Below are 24781 nucleotides of genomic sequence, written 5' to 3'. Positions count from 1 at the left end.
GAAGACGCTGTAGCTGAGAATCGAACAGGACAACGTCTTACTGTGAGGCGACAATGCTACCGCAGCACCACCACCGCAGTGCTGCAACTTCAGAGTTAAAATTACTTTCTTGGAAAACAGCTTTCCTTTTAGCAACCACTTCAGCAAGAAGGGTATCTGAATTACAGGCCCTTATGGCAGTGGAGTCTTTCATCATCTTTCATGCAGACAGGGTGTCCCTCAGGACCAGTCCCTCTTTCATGCCCAAGGTGGTATCCAGTGTGGCTCTTAATCAGTCCATTCATTTGCCAGCTTTCTTTTCTAATCCACAGAACAAAGGGGAACGGATTCTGCACTCCTTAGATGTGCACAGACAACTTGGATTTTACTTGGACAGGACTAAATCTCTAAGGAAATCTGAACAACTGCTGGTGGCATTTGCTGCAGGGGCAGAGGGGAATGCTATTTCAAAGCAAACCATTTCTAAATGAATAGGCCATTGCATTAATTTCTGCTATAAGCACCATGGAAAACCTATCCCACAGAGGATTAGACCCCATTCAGCCAGGGCTGCATCAACCTCTACAGCCTTTCTCAGAGGTGTCCCTACCAGAGACATCCTAGAAGCTGCTACTTGGAGTTATGGACATACTTTCACCAAGCATTACCATTTGCCAATTTTTTCTAAATCCAGAGCTGGCTTTGCCACTGCAGTCTTGCAGGGCCTTATAGCAAGTCCTAATGCTATCTAAATTCCTCCTCCCATCCTAAGCTTTGGGAATCTACCCAAATGTGATGACTACAACAGTGAAACACAAAGAACATAGTACAGTTGTGTACACTTACCATAAATGTAGATATTCGAGTGTATTCACTGTTGCAGTCCTGGTTACCCTCCCTCCAGACCCCTGATTTCTTTTGGCTATACGTCTATTCTCCTTTACTATACTTAAAAGCTTTTTGGTGTATGCTTTTTTGTTGGAGGTATAAATGTGTGTGTGTGTGTGTATGTATGTATATATATATATTGCTTCCCATTAAGGGGGGGCACCTGACATCTGGGGCAAGAAAAACTGATGTAATGGCGTCGGCTGCATGCTTTATACCCCTGATTTCCTGACATCGCGGAAGATAAGACAGCAATCGACGCAGGACCGAAGACTTTGATAATCAGGCCGACTGAGGGCTACTGCAAGCAGATAACCCTAATTTGATGACTGCAACAGTGAATACATTCGAACATCTACATTTATGGCACGTGTACACAAATGTACTTTATGTTTTGCACAACCGTAACTGCATTTTGGCTAAAATTAGGTATACATACACACACCGTTTTTCAGAAGCATCTAATTATATCTTTTCATTGCTGTTATCCCCTTCCTGCTTTAATGGTAACATGCTACCTCCAGTCAGTCCAGTCTGGCACAGACAGGTCAAAAAGTGTTCTGTGAGTGACTGTTGCGAATAAAATTGTTGATTGCTAAGTGAAATGGTACACAGTTGGATGCAGAATTGTTTTATATGTAATTTTTATATGTAAAACAAAGCAGTAGCAAGGGTGGCTGCCCTAGACACAAGATGCTGGAAGCACGATCAGCACTGTAGTTGATGTCCCAGTTGATCCCTATGGGTAGTATTGGCAATTATTCAAGCAGTCAGGATCAGAAATTTCAGCTGCTTCAATGGATGTCTGTATTTGTGTTCCAAACTATAGCAAAAAGCAAATATAGCTCTTTTGATATGTCTACACTTCACTGCAACAGTATTCAAGCAGTTTTTGTGTAAGTTTTATGTTACATTGATGTTGATTTCACTGCATTTACCTGGACTGTATGAACCAGCAGTTTAGTTCCAGTGTTATTTATTCATTTATTACTTTTCTTTCACTCATGAGCAAACATGGAGTTGGTGTATATAAGTTAGGGGGTGTGGTAGCCAATCCGCTGATATGTGATTGCAGGAATATTTGCCCTCTGCAGAAATAAATTTTTTTTTTTTTTTTTGTGAGTTACACTTTTCGATTACATATCAAGCTTGTCTTTTTGCTTAATGCCCTGACCAAACATAGGGAAACAGCTGTTCACCATAGTTTAGAAAAAGTGTTTGAGAGCTATTATGTTGGTATGTAATAACTCTTTGCCTGTGGAAGGTTTTATTTCTGCAAATCCTACAAATTTTGGAAAGGTGCTATAACACCTGCTTGAAAAGATCAGAACAGGTGTTTTAGCACAGTTGTTGATAGGGTAAAGAGCCACTCTGTATTTTATATTGAATATATAAATTGGAGGCCCTTTAGTCTTCAAGGCCAAAAATAGTTTCTTTATTGTTTATTTATTTGTTTTTATCTGTTTGTTGATTCTCACTAAAATGTGGAGGGCATTAAACGTAGGGTCATATTCATGGGCACCAAGCAGCTTAGCTACAGTTCTGATTTAAAGTGGATATGGCTGGAGAGAAAGTAGTTTTCCACTTGTAAAAAAAACACTGGATTGAAAAGTTGACTGCAAATGGAGAAAAATGTCTTTTTAAGCTTGTTACTGGAGCAAAATGTAATACATTAACTGAGAATGCACTTTGAGCTTAAAAGACTGTTTATCTGAATCTAAGGATTGACTTTTGATATTTTGGTCACAGAATAAAACCAGAAGGTCAGTAGTGCAATGTGGATAAAAGCAAAACTTAACATTCTTCTGTTTCAGGTTGTCAGTACAATGACCACATATACTGGGCAGGGTGGCTTAGTGAATATTTGGGGCTAATTTAATGAATTCACAATATGCTAGAGGTCACTATGTAGTCAGTCAAGACAGTTAGTCACGTACTAATAGAGATTTAGAAGGTATTACTGAGAAAACAGACAGTGTCCAGTATTTCTCTCTCTCTTTCGATACATGTATATATATTTGTATGTCTCTCTGTTTCTGTCTGTCTCTCTCTATGTGTGTGTGGATGTATATATATATATATGTGTGTGTATATACAGGTTACCAACAATTAGTTGAAAGTTTCAATTGTCAAATAAAAAAGTAAAAAGCCAGCGCAGCTGATCGAAAGTACTGGCTTTTTATCTGTGCAAGATCATGGTACAGTGGGGAGTGGAAAATTTGCCTTACCCCACTGAAATGCGATCTCGAAGTTGGTATGTGTATAATTAGCAGGGGGTGTGCTGGAGACATGCCCCCCACCACCACACACACACATACACACACGCAAACAATACTTTTTTTTTTTAATTTTGATAGGCTGCTGATTGAGCAATTGACTTTCGATATTGCTGTTCGAGCAATTGACTTTCAATATGGTGACTTAAAAAAAAAATAAATATATATATATATATATATATATATATATATATATATATGGGTATATCATGTTACATTCAGAAATTTCATTTAAAGCACATTTAGCGGAATCACGGTGCATCTAAAACTTCATATACAACAAATACTCCTCCAAAACTTTTTTGCAGGGGAAAATCCCTCACCCTTAACTAAATATTCTAATCCCACAGTTGCACAACTGCAGAAAGAAGAAACCACTACCCACAGTGAATCACTGCTGATGCTAGACATGTGGTGGGTGGGAATTAGCCAGATATAAATGGTGCACTGCAGTGCACTAGACTAATTTACCTTGTGTTTCCTACCACCTTAACAACACCCGAGAGCATACCAGCATTAATTCTCTTTGGCTTGCTACATTTTTCTGTCAAATGTGATTAGACCAAATGTGTTTTAGATTAAATCAGTCTTTGAAGGAGAGAATACTCATAAGTGAATACTTTTTACTGGTGTAAAAAAAGCTAACACTCAATATGAGTGAAGATTCTTTCAAGTGGAGCTTTTGCCCACAGCCTTTTGTATGGGATTGCTTTGTAGCAAGGTAAGAGAGTTTGCCCTTACCCAGCTGTTGTGCAATCCCTGAGTTAGTATATATTTTATTAGCAGAATTTAATTTTACTTTTGCATATTTAGATTATTAGATTAGCTCTAAAATTATTACTTTTTGTATAATTATCCTTGTGAGCATTCGTGAGGCACACGTGTGTGTGTGTGTGTGTGTGTGTGTGTGTGTGTGTGTGTGTGTGTGTGAACACGTATTTGCATAGTCATGAAGCAGGTGATTCACAGAGTGATCATCCGCATGTTTATGATGCACTTATTTTGGATATTAATATAAGAAGAGGCTTGCAGAATCATGAAAGCAGTAATCACAGCATTGTGAACCATATAATTTAAATATGCATGCAATGCAGTCTTAATACAAGGAAGCAAAATAACAGTATGCAATGATTCAAAGGTTCATAGGTAAGAACTAGGCTAGCTGCCCTTTTGGGTCACTTTAAAGCCTAGCCAATTTCTTTCAAAGGTAAGAATTAAACCTTGTACTTTTGTTTGGTCGCGCACCCCAACCCCAAAATAACATTTCCTGATCTAGATCAGCAATGCAGTAGGGAATTTCTGGCAAGCAACAACATCAAGCTCATAGTTAGTAGACTTGTAGTCGTGGTGATCATTAATGAGCCTAGCCCAAATTCCCAATTACTCCAGTGCACTCTCTGGATAAATGACTTGCTCAGTGTCACACAGTAGGTGAATGAAGGTGGAAAGGTTCAAGTCGTGCACCCTTGCCATAGAAAGCAGCTCTTTAACAAGTTGCAGCTTTAGTCCTCTGAGCTAACATGATGCTGGAAAGCTGAATGCAAATGAAATATGAATTGCATTATTTTGTTATATATTTTGGACAGTTTTCTGAGTTAAATACCAGACTAGCAATGCCAGGAGTCCAGATGAGAGATATAAAAAAGTTCTCATTCAGCCATCAACTACCCACAAGAAACCATAGTTCTTGGAGACGTCAACATTGACTGGTCTCTCTTTTCTACCCATATAACTCCACAACCTATTAACCTACATGGTTTTTCCCAAAATATCCTATCCCCAACCAGAATAGGCAACTCACTTCAAAAAGAAAGTATTATTGACTGGATCCTTACTAATAGAGACTCTAATAACTACACCACTGGTACCCTTCCCTGTGACCTCAGTGATCACCTAATAACTTATATCATTAAACATAAATGCCCAACTTCTAACACCCCCCTATATAGACTAATCAGAAACAAAAAAATTTGTCCCTCAATTATTTCTTGCCGACCTGAAATCCTGCAACTGGACCATATTAAAGACTCTTTCACTAGAAGAGAGTGTGTCCCACTTCAATGACACGTTCCTTAAGATACTTGACTCACATGCTCCACATAGACAAATTAGAACCAAAACTTCGATAGCACCTTGGCTCACTAGTGATACTAAATCCAAAATCAAACTGCGGACCAAGCCTGGGACAAATGGAGAGCCACAAAACCCCCAAGACCGTTATAAATTTCAACAACTAAGAAACGCCACTAAAACTGCCATTACCCAAGACAAAAACAATATTTCTGCAGCCTCCAGCAAAACACCAGAACAACCCAAAGAAATTCTGGGCAGGTTTTAACAACCTTCTGCACCCAGGCAAAACTTCCACCCCAACCCCTGAGAAACTGTTAGAGAAGGCCAAGAAGAAGTAGCCAACACCTTTAACTCCTTCTTCACTGAGACTATCCAAACCCTAGCCAGTCACCTTACCTCCACTTCCCACCTGCTGCTAAACTGCATCTTGACACCCCTACCCCTTCAATTTAAAGCCAGTCTCTTCCTCCTATGTACGCTCCCTCCTAAAAAAACTCAAACCAACCATCCTAGCGGCTGACCACCTTCCCAAGGAATTCTTACAAATTGCCTGATGAAATAGCCTACCCCATATCAATCCTAATAAATAGAACTATAACTGAGATGAACATTCCCTCCATTTGAAGACTTCCTATATCATTCCACTTCACAAAGGAGGTACCTCCTGGAAACGTGAAATTATAGACCAATAGCCATTCTGTCCCCGATAGCGAAAATCATGGAAAGATGCATCCACAAACAACTTCTTCACTATCTGACCTCTAATAATCTCTTGTCCAATGCCCAGCATGGTTTTCGCCCACACCATAGTACAACTACTGCCCTCCTTTCCTTTGTTGACTCAATCAACAACAATCGTAATAACAAACTCATATCCTCTGCCCTCTTTCTGGACCTATCAAAAGCATTCGATATGGTCAATCATCAATTCCTTCTCAACATCCTTGAAACCCTACGACTGGACACTCCAGCACTAAACTGGTTCAATGCCTACCTCACTGGTAGGCAACAAGCTGTCCTGTGGCAAAACAGAATATCAGGACTGCTCCCTAATACCATAGGTGTTCCTCAGGGCTCGATACTGGGCCCACTTCTGTTTTCCATCTTCATAAATGACCTTCAATCAGTCATCCCTAAATCCACCTGCATACAATATGCCGACGACTCCACCTTAATCTGCTCCGCGCCTCCTCTCGAATCTCCAAATGACCACACAACATTGTTTTTCACTAGTTGAAAAATGGTTCACTGACTTAAAACTCCTACTTAACCCAGCTAAAACCAAACTATTACTTTTCTTCCCCAACGCCTTCTCACGTCTAGGCAAAGAACTCCCAAACACTAACAACATAACCTTTCATATTAAATCCAATAATGGGACCCTCATAACCCCTGTCACCAGTACCAAACTGCTAGGTGTCACTATTGATCATAAGCTCAAATTCGACATACACATTACCCAAACAGTAAAGTCTGTTAACAAAAAACTAGGATCTATGTACAGAATTAAAACTTCCTAACTCCCACTACCAAATTAACTATTGCCCGCACCCATCTCCTCTCTTCCCTCCTCTATGCTTCCCGATCCTCTCTTTTCTCAGTAAACGTGAACTTAACATGCTCTCTTGCCTACAACCACACTGCCAGATTTATTACAGGTTCCCTTATCGAACCCATCATTGCCTTAATCTGCGAAAACTTGGCTGGTTGGAACTGCCAAATCTCCTCAAACTTAGCCAACTCTTGAAGCTTATAAAATAATCAACCATCCTGATAGAACTCCCTCACTGTGCAAAATTCTGACTCCATATACTAACCTCAACAGTCTCCGATCATCAAACAGCATCCAGATCCTAACCATTAAAGCAAAAAACTCAGGTGGGGATGCCCTTTACGCTAATTCCATTGGCAAGCAGTGGAACTCCCTGCCAAACAACCTTAGACTTACTACTTCACTCAATCAGTTCAAATCTAACCTTAAAGAATATCTCTCCACACAATGGACATGCCCATGTCGAGAACCTGACTAACTACATATCTCATAACTTCTAGTCCCATATCCCTAGCCCATTTCCCTAATTGCAGATCTCTAAAATCTCTTTCCTTTTAGTAATAAGGAAAATCTCTGATTTCAGTCTATTTTCCAGTATCATTAACGAAATCAATGTTTTGTGTATAACTTCCTGTCTGTCCTTTTGTCTTATATAACATCTATGTAAATTTTCATTCCTGCATATGTAAGCTATATTCTCTTTTTTGTAACAATACTTTGAATCTTGTAATTTAAATATGTACTTCCATTGTGTATTGGAGCTTTTCTCCTCGGGCCTCTACTGAAAACGGATATGTATCCAGCTAGACCAGCCCGGTTAACAAATGTAAAATAAATAAAATAAATAAATAGGATTTTTGTTCAAATCCAACAAAGTGGTTGTACCAAACATGTTACAGTATCAAATGATGGAAATAACTTACAAAATACACTTAGGCATATTTAAGGGTAAAGTCTTATAAAATGCTTTGCCCAGTAAATTTCAAAAGATAAGAGATGATCATCTGAACTGTCAGATGTGCAGTATGTTTCATAAGAATGATAATAAATCACTGTGATTCCATATGAAGTATTAGGCAGAGCATGGAATATATTCAGTTCAGATTAATTTCAGTTTAAGGATACTCAGTATTGTGTTTGTATTGACTGTTACTCAGTGTCCAGAAGTTGTCAAGTTATGCAGTACATTGTTGAAAGCATTTTTTCATGAAATCTCCCAACATTCCTGTATCTAATAATGGACCGCAGCTTGACAGTGTAGAGTCCTGTTCACTTGCAAAAGAGTGGGAGGATATAAATTTGTCTCCAAGGGTAGCCTCATTCTAATGAGCAAGTAGGCAGAGTTAGACATGCTGTCATAAGTGCAATGAAAAAGTGTGTTCTCAGCTAAAGACAAGATTGTTAGAGTCAAATTATCAGAAACTCAGTTATTTATAGAACAGAATGAAGAAAATAAGAAAACATTGCTTACCTTGTACGTGTTACTGCAACCAAAGAAAGTATCAGATATGAAATTAACTTGGCAAAGAGTTTAAGAAAAACTTTCAATACTGCTTATATTGAAACCTGGTGAAATGTTCAAAATTCAGAAATCATTTGACAAGGACTCATGTTAGCAAGAAGATGTTACTGTCAGTCAAATCAGTACACAGAGATCCTTCATAGTAGAAACTGAACAGTTCAGAAATAAGTGAAGGCTAGGGTTACCACCTGATGTTCTTCGTGTTTCACTGTTGCAGTCATTACATTTAGGGTAATCTGCTGGCAGGTTGCCCTCAGTCGACCTGAATTCCAAAGTGCTGGGTCCTGCGTTGGTTGCTGTCTTCTCTTCCATGAAGTCAGGTCGTCAGGGGTGTAAAACACACAGCCAACGCCATTTTCTTTAGTCTTTCTTGCCGCGTGGTGCCCGAAGCAGAAGCATTTTGCAAGTGCCGGTCGGCCGACTACTGAAATATTCGAGTTTGAGTTTCAGAACCAAAGTCTTCACTAAAGCCAAGTACCCCGTTGGAGAAACTTTTTTCTTGCCTTTTACCGATGTCAGAAAAAGTTAATAATTGCATTACTTGTGGGAAGCAAATACCTCATAAGGATTTCCATTTATACTGTATTCCTTGCCTAGGCCCTGATCATAACGTGCCTGGCTGTCGTTTTTTTGCTAGATTTAAACAACACACTATTAAGCGTCGGTATATTTTTGCATCAAAGTATTTTGGAAACATATTTAACTACCCAGAAATGTTGTCGGATAGCAATCCGACTACCGGAGTACATAAAAAATGCAAAGAAAAGGACAGAGAAAGGCAGTCGAGATCCAAAACCGACGAAGAAGCTTCTCCTAAGGCAGTCGCCGGTTCACCGGTACTCAGTGAGGCGCCTCCGCAACCCCTAATACCCGCTACCTTCGAGTCGCAAGCCTCTACTGACACCCATGTGGAGTCTGGCATGCCGCAGGATACTCAAGGTATTGGACTGACAGATGTATCTCCCTTGGATGGGTCCGGAGCCACTGAGCAAGCACCGGCTTCCGAGGGTGTATTCATACCTCAACATTTGTACATCAAATCAACGACAGGTGCAAAACCAAAGACAAAAGCAACTTCTAATTCTAAAAAAACTGACGCATGAGCCACGTGCAATGGCCTCTATGCCTAAAAAACAGATGATCAAAATGACTGAAGACCTTATTAACTTGATCAGGGGTACCCATCCCCCTCCAGATAAAATACCCCTCCAGATAAAAAGCCTAGGCAAGACACTGATTATGAATCTTCAGCTCAGGTTTCTATTAATTCTGATTCCTCTTCTGATCAGGAATTATATATGCCTCCCTATGAGGATTCTGATGCTGAGGAGTCCATTCCATCTATATTTCCTCCTGAGGATAATTCATTTGGAGAAACCTTGCATACTTTGAGGGAGCATTTTCACTGGGAGAGTCCAGACTTCTCAGAATCAACAAAGAGGCTCAGGGATTTCCTTCTTCTCCCTCAGCACAAGTCTTTAGCCATTCCCCCTGTTTTAGACATTGTGAATGATGTGTTTTCAGAGTCAAGCTTGACCCCTGACTCCTTACCTTCGGCTCCCAGTAAGCCTGACAGATATTACAGAGTCCCTGACTCACATAAATTTTTATTTAGAAACCCTGCTGCTGATCCTGAAACTATTTCACAGGGTCCAAAGGGAGTTAAGGCCTCAACAGCAAAAAACCCTACCCCCTCTGACAGAGATTCTAGGGCACTGGACAGATGGGGAAAAAAGGTTTACACATCTGCAGCCTTGGCAATCAGGGCCTTAAATTGCCAATTTCATATGCTTAAGTACCAACAACATGTTATGGGATTGCCGAAACAGAAAATGATGTTGATTTCAGAATGTGCAGAAAATAAAGAATTGCGGGAATTATTGCATGCAGCTGAACAAGTTGGAAAGCATACTTTGCAATGTGGTTTTGATTCTTTAGAGGCCTCCTGCAGGGCCACAGTTACTGGATCTGTGATTAGGAGGCATGCCTGGTTAAAGAAACAAAAAGGACTTATCACAGACAAGCATGGAAAGTGGACGCCCTGTCCTTCAGTTGGAAAAACCTATCAGTTTATGCCTTTCCTCCTCTGCCTCTTCTACCCAAGGTCCTCCTAAAAGTCAGACAAGAGAAGCCAAAGATGATATTAATTGCCCCGGACTGGCCCCGCCAGTACTGGTACCCAGTCCTAAGGAGCTTGTCTCAATACCTAGCGTGGACTTTGCCTCAAAAACCACAACTACTGTCCCAGCAAAACAGTCAGATCCTGCACAATCAACTACAGACTCTGAACCTGGCAGCATGACTATTCCTTTAATCATACAAACAACACCTCTCAGTAAAGCTGTCATGGATGTCATTTTGGAAGCCAGAAGGTCTAGTACTAGAAAATCTTATGCGGACAAATGGAAGAGATTCTGTGCTTGGAATCCAGCACAAGGAACTGATACAGCAGAACCACATATTCCTCAGATATTACAATACTTAACTGAGATGCTTGACAAAGGCCTATCTTTCTCATCAGTCAAAATCCATGCCTCTGCCATTTCGGCTCTGTACAATACAGAGCCACCAATCTTTTCTCATCCCTTACTAAAGCAGTATCTTAGAGGAGCCAAAAATTTAAGGCCTCCTAGAAGATCACCATTACCTGCATGGGACCTCAATTATGTGTTGGAAAAGCTCTCCCTGCCTCCATTTGAACCAGCTGCTACCGCTGATATAAAGTTCTTATCATGGAAGACAGCTCTGCTACTAGCAATTACTTCAGCAAGAAGAGTTTCAGAGCTACAGGCCCTGGCTGTAGAGCCTTTTGTCATATTTTACCCAGACAGGGTGTCTCTTAACCAAACAATTCATCTGCCAACTTTTTATCCAACTTTTTATCCAAATCCGCAGAACAAAGGGGAGAGAATTCTGCATTCCTTGGACGTACACAGACAGCTAAGATTCTACTTGAGCAGGACTAAAGCTCTAAGAAAAACTGAGCAATTACTAGTGTCATATGCTGCAGGATCAGAAGGAAAGGCTATTTCAAAGCAGACAATTTCAAAGTGGATAAGCCATTGCATCCGTTTGTGCTACGTACACCATGGCAAACCTGTGCCCAAGGACATTAGGTCTCACTCCACCAGAGCTGCAGCTACTTCAGCAGCCTTTCTCAGAGGAGTACCAACCAAGGACATTCTAGAGGCTGATACTTGGAGTTCTGTTCACACTTTTACAAAGCATTACGATTCGCCTCTCTACTCTAAGTCCAGGGTAGGCTTTGCCACTGCAGTGCTGCAGGGCACTGCAGTGCTGCAGGGCCTTATAGCCTCACCTAATGCTGTTTACCTCCAGCCTCCCAACCATAGCTTTGGGATTCTACCCAAATGTAATGACTGCAACAGTGAAACACGAAGAACATAGTACAGTTGTGTACACTTTCCATAAATGTAGATGTTCGAGTGTATTCACTGTTGCAGTCCAGGCTACACTTCCGCCATCCCCTTGTCATTCTGCAGTTTATCTTTCCTTCTCTGTATCTTCTACAACCTATGTGGTGTATTTGCTTGTAGATGAAGGTAAAGTTTATATCGATGCATGTATATATATAAATATATATAATATTGCTACCTTTTTGGGGGCACCTGACATCGGGGGCAAGAAAAACTAAAGAAAATGGTGTTGGCTGCGTGTTTTATACCCCTGACGACCTGACGTCATGGAAGAGAAGACAGCAACCGATGCAGGACCCAAGACTTTGGAATCCAGGTCGATTGAGGGCAACCTGCCAGCAGATTACCCTAAATGTAATGACTGCAACAGTGAATACACTCGAACATCTACATTTATGGTAAGTGTACACAACTGTACTTTTCTCTTTGCGAGGGACAGTCCCACTTTGGGCAGTTTTGTCCTGCAAAAAAATCTAAAAAAAAAAAAGGCAAATGCCCTGAGATTTTAAGACAAAAAAATGCTTACTAAGTTTTCTTTAATAGTTGCATTGTATTATTACAGTTATTTTGTATTTGAAACACCTATATATTATATGAAATACCATAAGCAATGCAAATGCTACATGATTAAGCTTTTATTTGGGCAAAAACAGTGAAGTTATGTCCTTTGCACAGGCCGTGGGTATGTTTGTCCTGCAAAATCGCACGTTTTTACAAAAATGTCCCACTTTAGGCATTTGAAAAGTTGGCAACCCTATTGAAGGCATTTGTATTGGACAGGGTTATTCCCAAACCAGAATCAAGATGCATAAAATAAGAGCACCAGAAAGGGACAGTTCACAGTAGAAATTTGTTCAGGTACCAGTCAAATGGACTTTTCCAGAATAGCACAGTAAATCCTGTCCGTGGTCTTGCACCAGTCATTAAGCAGACCGAGTTTCCCAGTGTTACTTAAGTGTCTGACTGTGATGCATTACCTCTTGGCTATGAGATTATCTTTCACCAAGGACTGTAAAATGTCCAGATGTGGAAGGGCAGTTAAGAAACTAAGAAGATAGAATGATTTTCTTACTTGTTGTGATAACCATGACAATTTTCTAAAGCTGCTATTCATAAAAATATGTACTTGTAGTGTTTGAATGTTAGGCAATGTCATTTTACATTGTTGCACAACTGGAATTGCACAGGTGGGTCATGGAAGAGCTCTAGACTGGTCTACAATGCTGTGTATTATGTATGTATTCCTTTAGTTTAAGGGGTGGGTTGTAATGAATAAAGTAGTATCACTTTGAGGTATAGTTTCCAGTAAGACTAATGTGCTAGCAAGATGTCAAGTGGTTCTTCTTGTTTTGTCAGCTGCCGAGACATCCAAACCTGTATCATGCATGTTTGTATTTTGCAAGCAAGTGTGAAAGACTTTCATTGTCAAAAGTGAACTCAGCATCACAAATACATAAGAGAAAGTATGTCAGCCTATGAATGAAGGTAGGATATGGGCAGGGATAGAACCCGGGGAAGCAGTGACAGATCAGAGCAACGTGTCAGCCTCGACACATCCAGGAAGGAGGATGAGAGAGTGAAAAAGAGGAAGAGGGTAAAGGAGTTGGTAGGAGGAAGAGAATTAAACTCATTTTAGATCTGAAGATGAAAGGAGTTGACTGCAAGATTCTGAGCTCCATAGTAGGGAAGAAGTGATAGTTGACTGAGGTATTGGACTATGTGTTGTTCATCTAGCTTGTGTAGGAATATACCTAGAAGAAGAGAATTCTGAATGTAGTTTTAATGAAGGTGGAGGATGTTTGGGACATCTAGCTTATTGCACACCTCAAGTCAAATAGTGATCCTGCTGTTTTGTAGTTCAGAGTGGAGGAAATTTAATTCTGAGATGCAGAAACAACAGGGTGGGATCTTAGTGCAGTGCATTATGAGTTAGGCATCTGAGGCAAAATGGGGTAGTAAACAAACTTTGGGCATGCTGTATTTAAGAATGATAAAGACTTGGGGAAGAGACTAAAGAGAAGACTAGTATGGCTACTTAATATGACACTGGCTAACTAATAGTAAGTAGAGAATACAGGGCATACTGGTAATGAAAGTGGATGAATGGAGAAACAGAAGGGGCAAAGTTTAGTACAAAGAGGCAAGGAGAGTGGCAGAAAAGGAGCAGCAAAGGTGCAAGTTGCAAGTGAGCTGAAAAACAATCAAGACAGGAAATGAAAATTAGGTACTTGCATATTATCCCAACCAGATTTCTAACCTGCCCAAATTTGTAATGTTTGGCTGAAAATGTCAATGTTAGTCTTAAAAGGGGTGTGGAAAGTACTAATTAATAGTCTGTCACATTGTGTATGAGGCAGGAAGAGGATTAACGGTCACATGTCCTATTTCTCGGGGATGTATTTTTCCGGCGTAAATTACTTTAACATAAAATAAACCAGAGTTTTGCTTCAGTCTTCATTACCCAATGTCATTTTCGTTGGATATGTTAATGTTTGGCATGTTGTGATCTTTACTCATGAAACCGTGACTTTTGGGTTGAACCTGTGTTTGACATCTCCCACTATTTAACCATTGCAGTGGCAAAGGTATTAAACCCTGTCAATGGACTTTGAAAAATGTATCCAATTGCAAGTCATGGGTTTCAGAAACTGTTGATTTGCTGACTGTTTAAACATCTGTTGCAGTGTTCATAGTGAGGGATGTGTAATGGACGTATTCTTGCCTTGTATTACTTGACAGTGACATTACGTTTTTTTTTACAACATTTGTCCTTGTACTCACTGAATGTAGTCTATATTTTGCGTTGAGTATTACTTTAGTGAATCACACTTTTTAGCTGTAATATTACTTTTGAAGGCTTGTGTAATGTTATTCATCTTGCAATGTCATAAACAAACCAATAGAATAGTAATTAACACTTTACAGAAGCCTTTTCAGGTTAACATTGATAGTTTCGCAAAAACATTACAAATTGTCGCAGGTTACAATTGTGGTTACGATAATACATAAGTACTGAAAATTATTCTGTCCTTGAAGTTGTATTTCCAGTGTCATTATATAGGTTCATAGGTTGGTACTAGGCTATCGGCCCTAGGACCTATACAAGCCTAGCCATACTTCCCTGGATATTTCTTCCCACAATATTTACTTCCCTGGACCCCGTCTAGCAGGCGACTGACGTGATCCCTGGGGTGAATTTCCTATCTTCCATCCAATTGTCAAGGTTCCTTTTGAAGTGGGCCAAGGAGGTGCTCTGCTTGGCATGTATGGGCAGTCTATTCCAGAGTATGGGGAGTCTCTGGGTCAGGAAACTATCCCTCCAGCATGTTTTGTTCATTGTGATGACAAGGTTTAAATCCCTGGAGCGTGTGGCTCTGAGGGATTGGGATTTCTTTAAGTGAAGCATGTCCAACAGCTCAGGGTTTGACATGGCCTTGTATGTTAAGCAGAGATCGCCTCTGAGTAAACTATTTGCCACAGAGTATAGCTGCAGGTTTTTTAGACTAGGCATTATTTTTTTTGGATAGTTTTGCTTCCACCCACCTCCCTAAAAATATTGATTGGGTTCTCTAAATTGTCCATTTATACTGCATTTATTCTTGTTCTTGTGGTACATTCTGTAAATGAAGAGGGTGTAAGATATACCAAGTCACATAGCAAGTGAAAACAAATTAAGAGTTGCTATTACTTTGTTGCTGCTGTGTCACTGTTCTGAGCAGAGAAATGCTAATTGCAGATCATGATAATCTTGAGATGAGTTACCAACAGAAACATTCAAGGAGGTGTTCATTAGGTGAGTCCTGCTTTGACCTTGCAGGCAAGTCCTCACTCTCCATGGAGGAAAGAGTCTTGGAGTCTTCCAGTCTGTAAGTGTGACAGTCTATCAGTGTCGAAAGGTGAAAGGCAAGGGGCAGGCATCAAGTGTGCAGCTTGCGGGATATTTAACGGAAAGAGTTGGGATGATGCAGGCATCGCCACCCACTTCAGCCTGCTCATTCATTGCTCTGCTACCATTCTTTATGCTGCCTTATAGTCAGGAAGACACTTCTTGGCCCCTAATAGGACATCTCTGGCTGCAGGCAGATCCTGCCCACCCTCCAGAATAGACATACTCATCTTCCCCTTCCTGTGGTGTCAACCTCTCTATCCACTAATCAGACTTGAGCTTTATTTCTTGACTTAATGGCTCAGTTTTTTTGTTATTAGTTATAAAGAAAATCAAAGTTGTGCTTTGCAAAAGACATTTTTAGTTCAGAGTGCCACACTGGAACATTAGGCATCCTCCACATTCTTGATACAGTGATTAGAACTGGCAGTGGATATATTATTATTATGATTATTATTATTAACTGCACCTGTAAAGAACAGTTTTATTTTTATAGGGACTCTTAAGTGTGTTTCTAAGTGAAAAGGATTGGATTTTAAGCTGCATGAGGGAGTCAGATGATCAGAGACACCTTTATATCATGGACCTTCCTTTTGATGTTGTACCAGAGGCATGCAGCTTCCATTCTGTCTACCACAGGTGACTTCTACACTGACTTAGATTTCATAGGTTGAATATTGTCAGTGTAGCCAAGCTTTTGTACTGAACCCTGCTGTTGGTGAAATGCATGTTTTAGAGAACCTGATGAAGACAAATGAGGAAATTATTGTGTTGATTGCTCATGCATACAAGTTGACAAAAAGTCGACATTTGGCAATGTTTAGTATCCCAATGTTGCTAGCGTTATTGGTGACCAGTCTAATTATTTTATTTAATGGTATTTTAACTCTGTTTTGTACTTCCTTTTGTTCTTTCTGCAGCTTTATGAGTTGGATGATGACCCTAACAGGAAGGAGTTTCTTGATGATTTGTTTGCCTATATGCAGAAGAGAGGTAAGTTTTCTGTTTGTTACAAAACTGTTTTTAATCACTGTTGAAGTAGTTGTGTCACATTTCAGCTTCATTATTGCCTTTTATTTAGCATGTCAAGTCTGTAGTAAACACACAAAACATTTCAGATCTGCAACAAGTGTTTTTGATGGTCATTGTTTTACAACAAACGTCTGCAGTAATGATACAAAGCTTCTGTTGATCTTTGGACTGCAGTACTTTGACACAGTTGGTTGTTGTATTTGGGTAGAAGTATACCTTTTTTGCATAAGTTTGTATCACTTCATATAGTCGAACAGAAGGCTGTCAGAAAACTTCTGCTGTATCGCTTGCTAATCCATTTGTATAATTGTTGTGTGAAGTTTGTTGTTATTGTACAGAGTTGTGGAAACTCATTATGCCAGAATAATAACATTTTCAGGATAGTATATCTTAGGAATTTCATATTGCTGTGTCAGCTGCTTCTGTTGTTACTTTTTGGTGTTGGTATGTGTAGAATTAGGACCTGCATTAAATGCAGTTTGTATACCTGCTTACCTGACTGATTTCACACCCTCTGTTCAGCCTTTACTTGTCCTTGTGTGGTCACACAGGTGGAGATTGGAAATCCCGACCTCACACACACACACCACTGTGAAGGTTTTCTTAAATATTCCTGTGTCTTATTTTTGCTGTCCTCCTAACTTTTCCTTAAATTTAAGTTGCCAGTATTGAGGATTGAGGACCATATGATGCTATCCTTCTGGGCTTTTTTGTCTAATAAAAGTTCTGTTTGTATGATTCCTCGAAGAAGGGCAGATCATGTTGTTAGTAAGTGTGAGTATGCTGGTCGAGACATCTTATCTGGATAGATACATACACGTGGCAAAGTTGTGAAATTAGCTTTCTCGTAACTCCCCTAAGGTGCTTGTTTATTTCTGTTTATAGGAATTTAGCAAGCTCTTCCACATTTTCACAGTTTTACATGTAAAGAATATCTCTACTTCAAATGGGTTTTTGCTTTAGTGATGTCCAACATTGTAGGGCAGTACACAGTATTGTACTAATCCAGTTTCATTCTAATTCTAATTCAGATCTGAAGTAGTTTCATGAAACCATGAAACATATTTTTGTTTGCTCACAGTTTTTGTTTTTTAAATCAGGTATTCCAGAGTTTCAGTGTAGGCTTTGTCTTTTTGTCATGTTATTTTATAAATGTTTTTTTTTTATTAACTGCAACGCTCCAGAACTGTGAAAAGAGGGTGTGGTCTTTGGTTGCATTTGTGTTTAAACTGCCCTATTTAAGTTGGTCTGCACAGTGTTTGCAGTGGTTGCGCATCCACTGTAAGAAAGCTGTGCCCCTAGCAGATGCTTCTTTAAGTGACCACGTAGCCCTGCCGTAAGCTCTGTAGTCAAATCTTGATGTGATAAATCCTGAACAGTGGTTGAAAATGTGTTTTAGATCTTAATTTGTTTATTAAAAATGAATTGTTCTGCAGTAGTTGTGCCTAACAATATTTTAGCGCAGAATAGTTAAGGAAACTATTTTGCTTTATAAATGTTTACTTTTGTCATTTCAGGTGCAGAAGGCCTTTGACTTGTTTTGTTGTACAATGCATATTTTCTCAAACTAATTCAGAGTATGCCTTCTTTTAGTATACAATAAAGTATAGAAATTTAACTTCCATTCAGATTACCTGTAAAGTTATCCGAGTTATTTTTTTTCTCTTTTCCTTTTTAAGTTTAGCTATTTTCTGGAAATAACTTTGAATAAGAAAAGCTGCAAATAACCATCCTGTTTTTCTTTTTTTCAATGAAAACTGTAAACCTTTTGATAAATAATTACACTACCCATAATCTGCAATGAAGAAGAGACAAGATTTGCTTGACTTATGTGATGTCCTTCTATTCCAGTGTTGCAGTATTCTACATGTGGGTTTACCCCTCTTCCTTCGCATACGTCCGGCCAGTATTCCAAAGTTTTTCAGTAACTCACTGGTGCATGGAACATCTTATGTGGCTCAGGGAACGTGGGCCATAAAAGTGACATCTGCACACACCAGACCTCAGAACTTCCCAGCCGCCAGTCGTACGCCAGGTGTTTCTGCTACTCGCTGATGTCAGATTTGAAAAATCAGATAAGTACCCCATTGAGGAATCTTTCAGTCCTTCATTTTTTGATTATAATGCTTGTTCATGTCATCCAGAAAGGGCAAGTGTAAGTGTGGCCAGCAGATTCCCCACAAAGACACTCACGGTCTGTACCTTTTTTGCTTGGGTAAAGAACACTATTACGAGAACTGTTCTATTTTTCAGCTGTTCATCCCCAAAACCTTATGTAGCCGCTTGCATGCTCTGAACTTATATTTAAAGAGTCAACAGTTGAAACAACTAGTGTTAGGGATGAAAGGCTCTTCCGGCGTTCCTTCAGAACTGCCAAAGAAGAAGGCCAAACCCATGTGACCTACAACTATCGCTGCCCCTCTACTGTCCATCCGTCATCCTGTGGCCAACATCGGCCTGGCAGAGGAATCGGATTCTGCCATAAAGGATAAAGTGGGTACCTCCAAGGAAGCCGCACAATCCCGTGCAGATGGCACGTCCATAGAGGCATTACCAATATCTGTCCCTGATGCCGGGGGTGGGGTGGGACAAGTGCTTTTTGTAGGCCCATCGGATTCCGCCTCTCCCATACAGTCTCTAGACTTAAGGTCTTCTCCTACTCGGGTGCCAACTGGGCCCTCAAAAAGAAACAGAAAACAAAGCATATCTCTTCCCCTTCTGAAAGCATGCCTGACTGGCAGGCTTTCAGCCAAAGCTTGTTCAGTTCCTTTATGGCCCTACGGCGTACCTCTGCAGACAGAGCTAGCATTGCCCCTCCACTCTTGAGTCCTAGGCCTCAAACCTCAGACCCTGCTAGGAGAGAAGAGGAGGATTTTTCTGATTCTTCTTCTGAAGACTCATTCTTACACCTCCCAGATTACTTCTCCCTTGGGGAATGGTTCCCAGAAGAATAATCCATAGACCCTGACACCCCAGCTGAGGATTTGACATTTGGGGAAACAATATCTAAGATGAAAGACCAGTTTAAGTGGGTATCCACTGAAATGACTGAGGTTCAAAAGAGGTACTATGACCTCATTCAGATGGACTCTCCGAGTCCTTCTGCTGTACCTCCAGTCCTTCCTGCTTTGCTGGATGCCTTCTCCTCAGCATCCTTAAACCCATATTCACAACCACCTGCCCCACGAAGACCTGACAGACTCTATAAAGTGCCTGAATCAGACAAGTACCTCCTTAAGTGTCCTCCAGCAGACCCAGCCACTATCTCCATATCTACAGGTAAGACTTCCAAACTCCTACCGACTGCCACCATACTTCCTGCTGACAAAGACAGCAAGACCATGGAGCATCTGGGAAAGAAGATTTACACTTCTTCTAACCTATCCTTTAGGGTTACTAATTGCCAGACACACATGGCCAAGTATACCTTATCCCTCCTGGAAAAAGCCACCAAGGAATTGTTTGATATTCCAGACTGCGCAGCCAGAGTATCACTGTCTTCCCTCCTGGACCTTACTGCCCAGGTGACTAGGCACTCAGTAAAGTGCTGTTATGATGCGGCTGAAGCCTCAGCCAGGTCAGCTGCATCAGCTTCTGCCTTAATGAGATATTCATGGATGTTCTTTGTGTTTCACTGTTGCAATCATCACACTTGGGTTATCTGCCTGCAGGTAGTCCTCAGTCGGCCCAAATACCAGAGACTTAGTATTTCTGCGTCGGTTGCTGTCCCTCCAGGACTGACGTCAGGTCATCAGGGGTATAAAAACAGGCAGCCGATGCCATTACATCAGTCTTTCTTGCCGAGGAGCCTGAAGCAGAAGCAGTTTGCATGAGTGCCGGTCGGCAGCTACCTGAGTTTTCTTTTACAAATTGAATCATCCTGAAGTCTTCTAAAGCTAAGTACCCTGTTGATGATCCTTTTATCTTGCTCTAACTGATGTCAGAAAAAGTTAACAATGGTCTTGCATTTGGAAAGGAAATACCTCACGGAGATTTTCATTCTTACTGTGTCATCTGTTTAGGCACAGACCATGACGTTCCTCGCTGTAGGTTTTGTGCCTTGTTTAACGCCCAAACAATTCATCATCGGGCTATCTTTGTCAATAAATTATTTTGCTCTCGTTCTCCAAAATGGCTTCCATAAGCCATTCAACTGTCGATCTCCTGAAAAAACGTAAGGATAAAGACAGAGACAGACTGCATAGGTCCAAAACTGTCGGCGATGCTTCCATTCAGCTAGTCGCCAGTTCACCGGTACTCAGTGAGGCACTTTTGCAGCACCTGATACCCGCTTTTACAGATTCGCAGTCCTCTGCTGAGACCCATTCGGAGTACGGTATGCCGCAAGTTGCTCTTTCGTCTATGGAACCAGTGGATGTCTCTACCTTGGATGGGTCCGGAGCCGCTGTGCAGGCACCGGCTTCTGAGGGTGTATTCTGTCCTTCCGATGTTCGCATTAAACCGGCAACTTCATTTTTTACTAAAAATACTGGGTTTCTCAGGCCCAGAGTTCGCACTACGCCTAGAAAACCAATGACCAAAGTGCATGCTTCAGCTCCCTTGCCACAGAAACAAATGCTTAGAATGGCTGGAGACCTTATAACTTTAATTAGGGGAAGCAAGCCTTCCTCCTGTAAAAGACAAAGAGTTGATTTTCCTTCTGATTCTACAGACCATGAGTCCGATGACTCTGATCCCTCTGATTACCAGGACATACCCTTGTCTACCTATGGAGATTCAGATGCAGAGGATTCTATTCCCTCTGCCTCCCCTCCAGAGGATTTTTCTTTTTTGTGAAACCTTGCATACTTTAAGAGAGCATTTCCACTGGGAATGCCAAGACTACCCTCAGTCCAAAAAGAGACTCAGAGAATTTTTAGACTTGCCTCAGCCTATAACCCCTGTCTTGGACATTGTAGATGATGTCTTCATGGAATCCATTCTTACTCCTGATACTTTGCCACCAGCTCCTAGAAAGCCTGGCAGGTACTACAGAGCACCTGACACTCACAAGTTTCTCTTTAAGAATCCCACTGCGGATCCAGAGACTGTTTGCCAGGGACCTAAAGGCATTAAAGCTACTACAGCCAAAAACCCTACCCCTTTGGACAGGGATTCTAGAACTTTAAACAGATGGGGTAAGAAGGTATATACCTCTGCAAATCTTGCCATCAGGGCTTTGAATTGCCAGTTTCACATGTTGAAGTACCAGCAGCATATTATGAAACTAATTAAACAAAAAATGTTGTTGCTTCCAGATTGTACAGAAAATAAAGATTTACAACAGCTAATGCATTCTGCAAACCAAGTTAGTAAACATACTTTGCAGTGTGGTTTTGATGCCTTAAAGCATCTTGCAGGGCTGCTGTCACAGGGTCTGTACTGAGAAGGCATGCTTGGCTGAAGGAGGAAATCTTGCCAGACCATGTCAAAGTAAAATTACTAGATGCTCCATTAAACCAGGAAAGTTTGCTTGGCACAAAAGCAGAAGAAGTTCTTAAAAAGATGGAGGAAAAAGCTGAAAACTGTTAAAGATTTCTTACAGGTGCAGCCACCTAGATTCAGTAGGCATTGGCTTTCTAAAAACTGGTCCTTTCCAGTCCCTCCCAGGTGTTCTCAGTCCAAACCCAGGTGCAGCAGACCACCAAGACTACAGTCTCAGGGTATGCAGAGATCTAAACAATGGAGTGCTCCCTGCTCTAAAACAGGGAGTGGTAAGCCACGCCCTTATGGAAAAAAGTTCACAATGGCTTGTCTATCTTCCTTCCAAGCAAAGCCCAAGTATTTGCACCCCTAGGAGGAAAATTCGCCCTGCATGCACAAAACTGGATGTCCATTACCCAGGACTGGTGGGTCCTAAACATTGTATCCCAGGGATACAGATTCTTCTTCCACTCTCTGCCAACCCCAAGTGGGTTGCCAGACCTTCCTCCAAACCAATGGGCAGAGGCTCAAGAGCAAGTACTTTCTCTTCTCAGTATAAGGGCTATTCATCCTGTGCCTATAGAGCAAAGGGGACAGGGTTTCTACTCCAGACTATTCCTGGTGCCTAGAAAGGAAGGTTCTTGGTGCCCTATCCTAGATCTGTCAATTCTCAACACCTTCCTGGTGGTCCCAAAATTCAGAATGTTGACTCTGCAACAGCTTCTTCCTATGCTAGCCAAGGACGCCTGGCTAGTCAACCTAGACTTAAAAGAGCTTATCTGCACATCCCCATAAGGGAATCTTCCAGGAAATATCTACGTTTCAGGGCAGGCTCTATGCAGGCTACACGCACTATTAGTTCTCTACACTCCCCTTTGGCTTATCTACTGCGCCCAGGGTATTTACAAAGTGCCTGGCTCCAGCCATTGCATACTGCAGGCAGAGAAATATTCAAATTTACCCATACTTGGATGATTGGGTGATTCAGGCGGACAGTCAGGAATTGCTACTTCAGCACCTGACATTTGTAAAGAGACTTCTAACTTCTCTGGGGTACAGCATCAGCGAAAAGAAATCACAACTGGTGCCCAACCAAAAGATCATATTCTTGGGAGCAAGCTTGAACACAACTTCCCAGATGTCATTCCTCACTCCAGGAAAAACAGGCTTATTTTTCAAACTACATCAAACTAATGGCCACCAAAACCCAGCTATTTGCAAGAAAAATACTGCAAGCCCTAGGATTCATGGCCTCATGCATTCTACTAATTCCATATGCAAAACTGCATATGAGGAAACTTCAGTGGTACTTAAAAAGTCTCTGGTGTCAACATTCTCTGGACCTGGAAACACTGATTCCTATCATATCTTGTCTAAGGGCAGAGTTTCTTTGGTGAGCAGAGGCATGCAACCACAACAAGGGACTTCCTTTCACTCAACCCCTCGCTGCCCAAACCCTGACAACAGACACATCAGACTATGCGTGGGGGCCTCACATTGCAGGCAAATGCATTCAAGGCAAATGGGGCCCAGAACAAATTTCCTTGCATATCATTCAAAAAGAAATGTTAGCTGTACAGAATGCACTGACAGCCTTCAAATACCTTATCCTTCCAGGACAACTCAAGATAAAGACAGACAACACCACAGTTATGTGTTACATAAACAAGCAGGGGGGAACTCATTCCTACCCTCTCTGCAGGCTAGCCATGGCCCTGTGGAACACATCCCTGAGCAACCAAGTGCACCTGCAAGCTCATTTCCTGCCAGGCAAACAAAATTCACTGGCAGATGACTTAAAAGCAGAAATCTACTGGACCCACACAAGTGGAAGCTGGAACACAACTCATTCAAACTTCTAATCTGCAGATGGTGGACTCCAGAGGTGGACTGCTTTGCCTTCTCCCAAAACCATCAATTGAGCAAATTTTGCACTAGAAATCCCCACAGCCAAGCGTGGAAAGTGGATACCCTATCCTTTACATGGGAAAACCTCTCAGTTTATGCCTTTCCCCCTCTGCCCCTCCTCTCAAAAGTACTACTCAAGATCAAACAGGACAGGCCAAGGACGATCCTTATTGCCCCAGACTGGCCACGCCAGCACTGGTACCCACTCCTACGCAGTCTGACAGCAGTACCACCCTGGCAACTACATCTGACCCCCTCCCTGCTGTCCCAGCAGGAGGAACAGATTTTGCATACCCTGAACCATGCAGCCTGGCTTATCCCCCGAATACACCACCAGCAACCCTCAGTAAATGGGTGCTGGATGTCATCCTTGAGGCCAGAAGGCCTAGTACTAGGAAATCCTATTCAGAAAAGTAGAAAATATATTGTTCTTGGAGCCAGTCTCAAGGAAAGGACACAGCTGTTCCCACCTTACCTCAAATCCTAGATTACCTAGCAGAGCTACTCCACAAAGGCCTATCCTTCTCATCAATTAAAATTCATGCATCTGTCATCTCAGCTCACTACAATACTGAGCCACCTCTATTTTCTCACCCTCTCATCAAACAATTCCTGAGAGGAGCTAACAATTTAAGGCCCCCGAGGAGAGCTCCCACCCCTTCCTGGGACCATAACTTTGTCCTAGAGAAGCTCACACTTTCGTCTTTTGAGCCTGCTGCTACAGCAGAGTTAAAATTCCTCTCTTGGAAAACAGCCTTACTTCTAGCCATTACTTCAGCATGAAGAGTGTCTGAGTTACAGGCA

Source organism: Protopterus annectens, chromosome 7.part0, assembly GCF_019279795.1.
Source record: "Protopterus annectens isolate FY-2018-M chromosome 7.part0, PAN1.0, whole genome shotgun sequence".
NCBI classification, from domain to species: domain Eukaryota; kingdom Metazoa; phylum Chordata; order Ceratodontiformes; family Protopteridae; genus Protopterus; species Protopterus annectens.
This window is presented reverse-complemented; position numbering follows the sequence as displayed.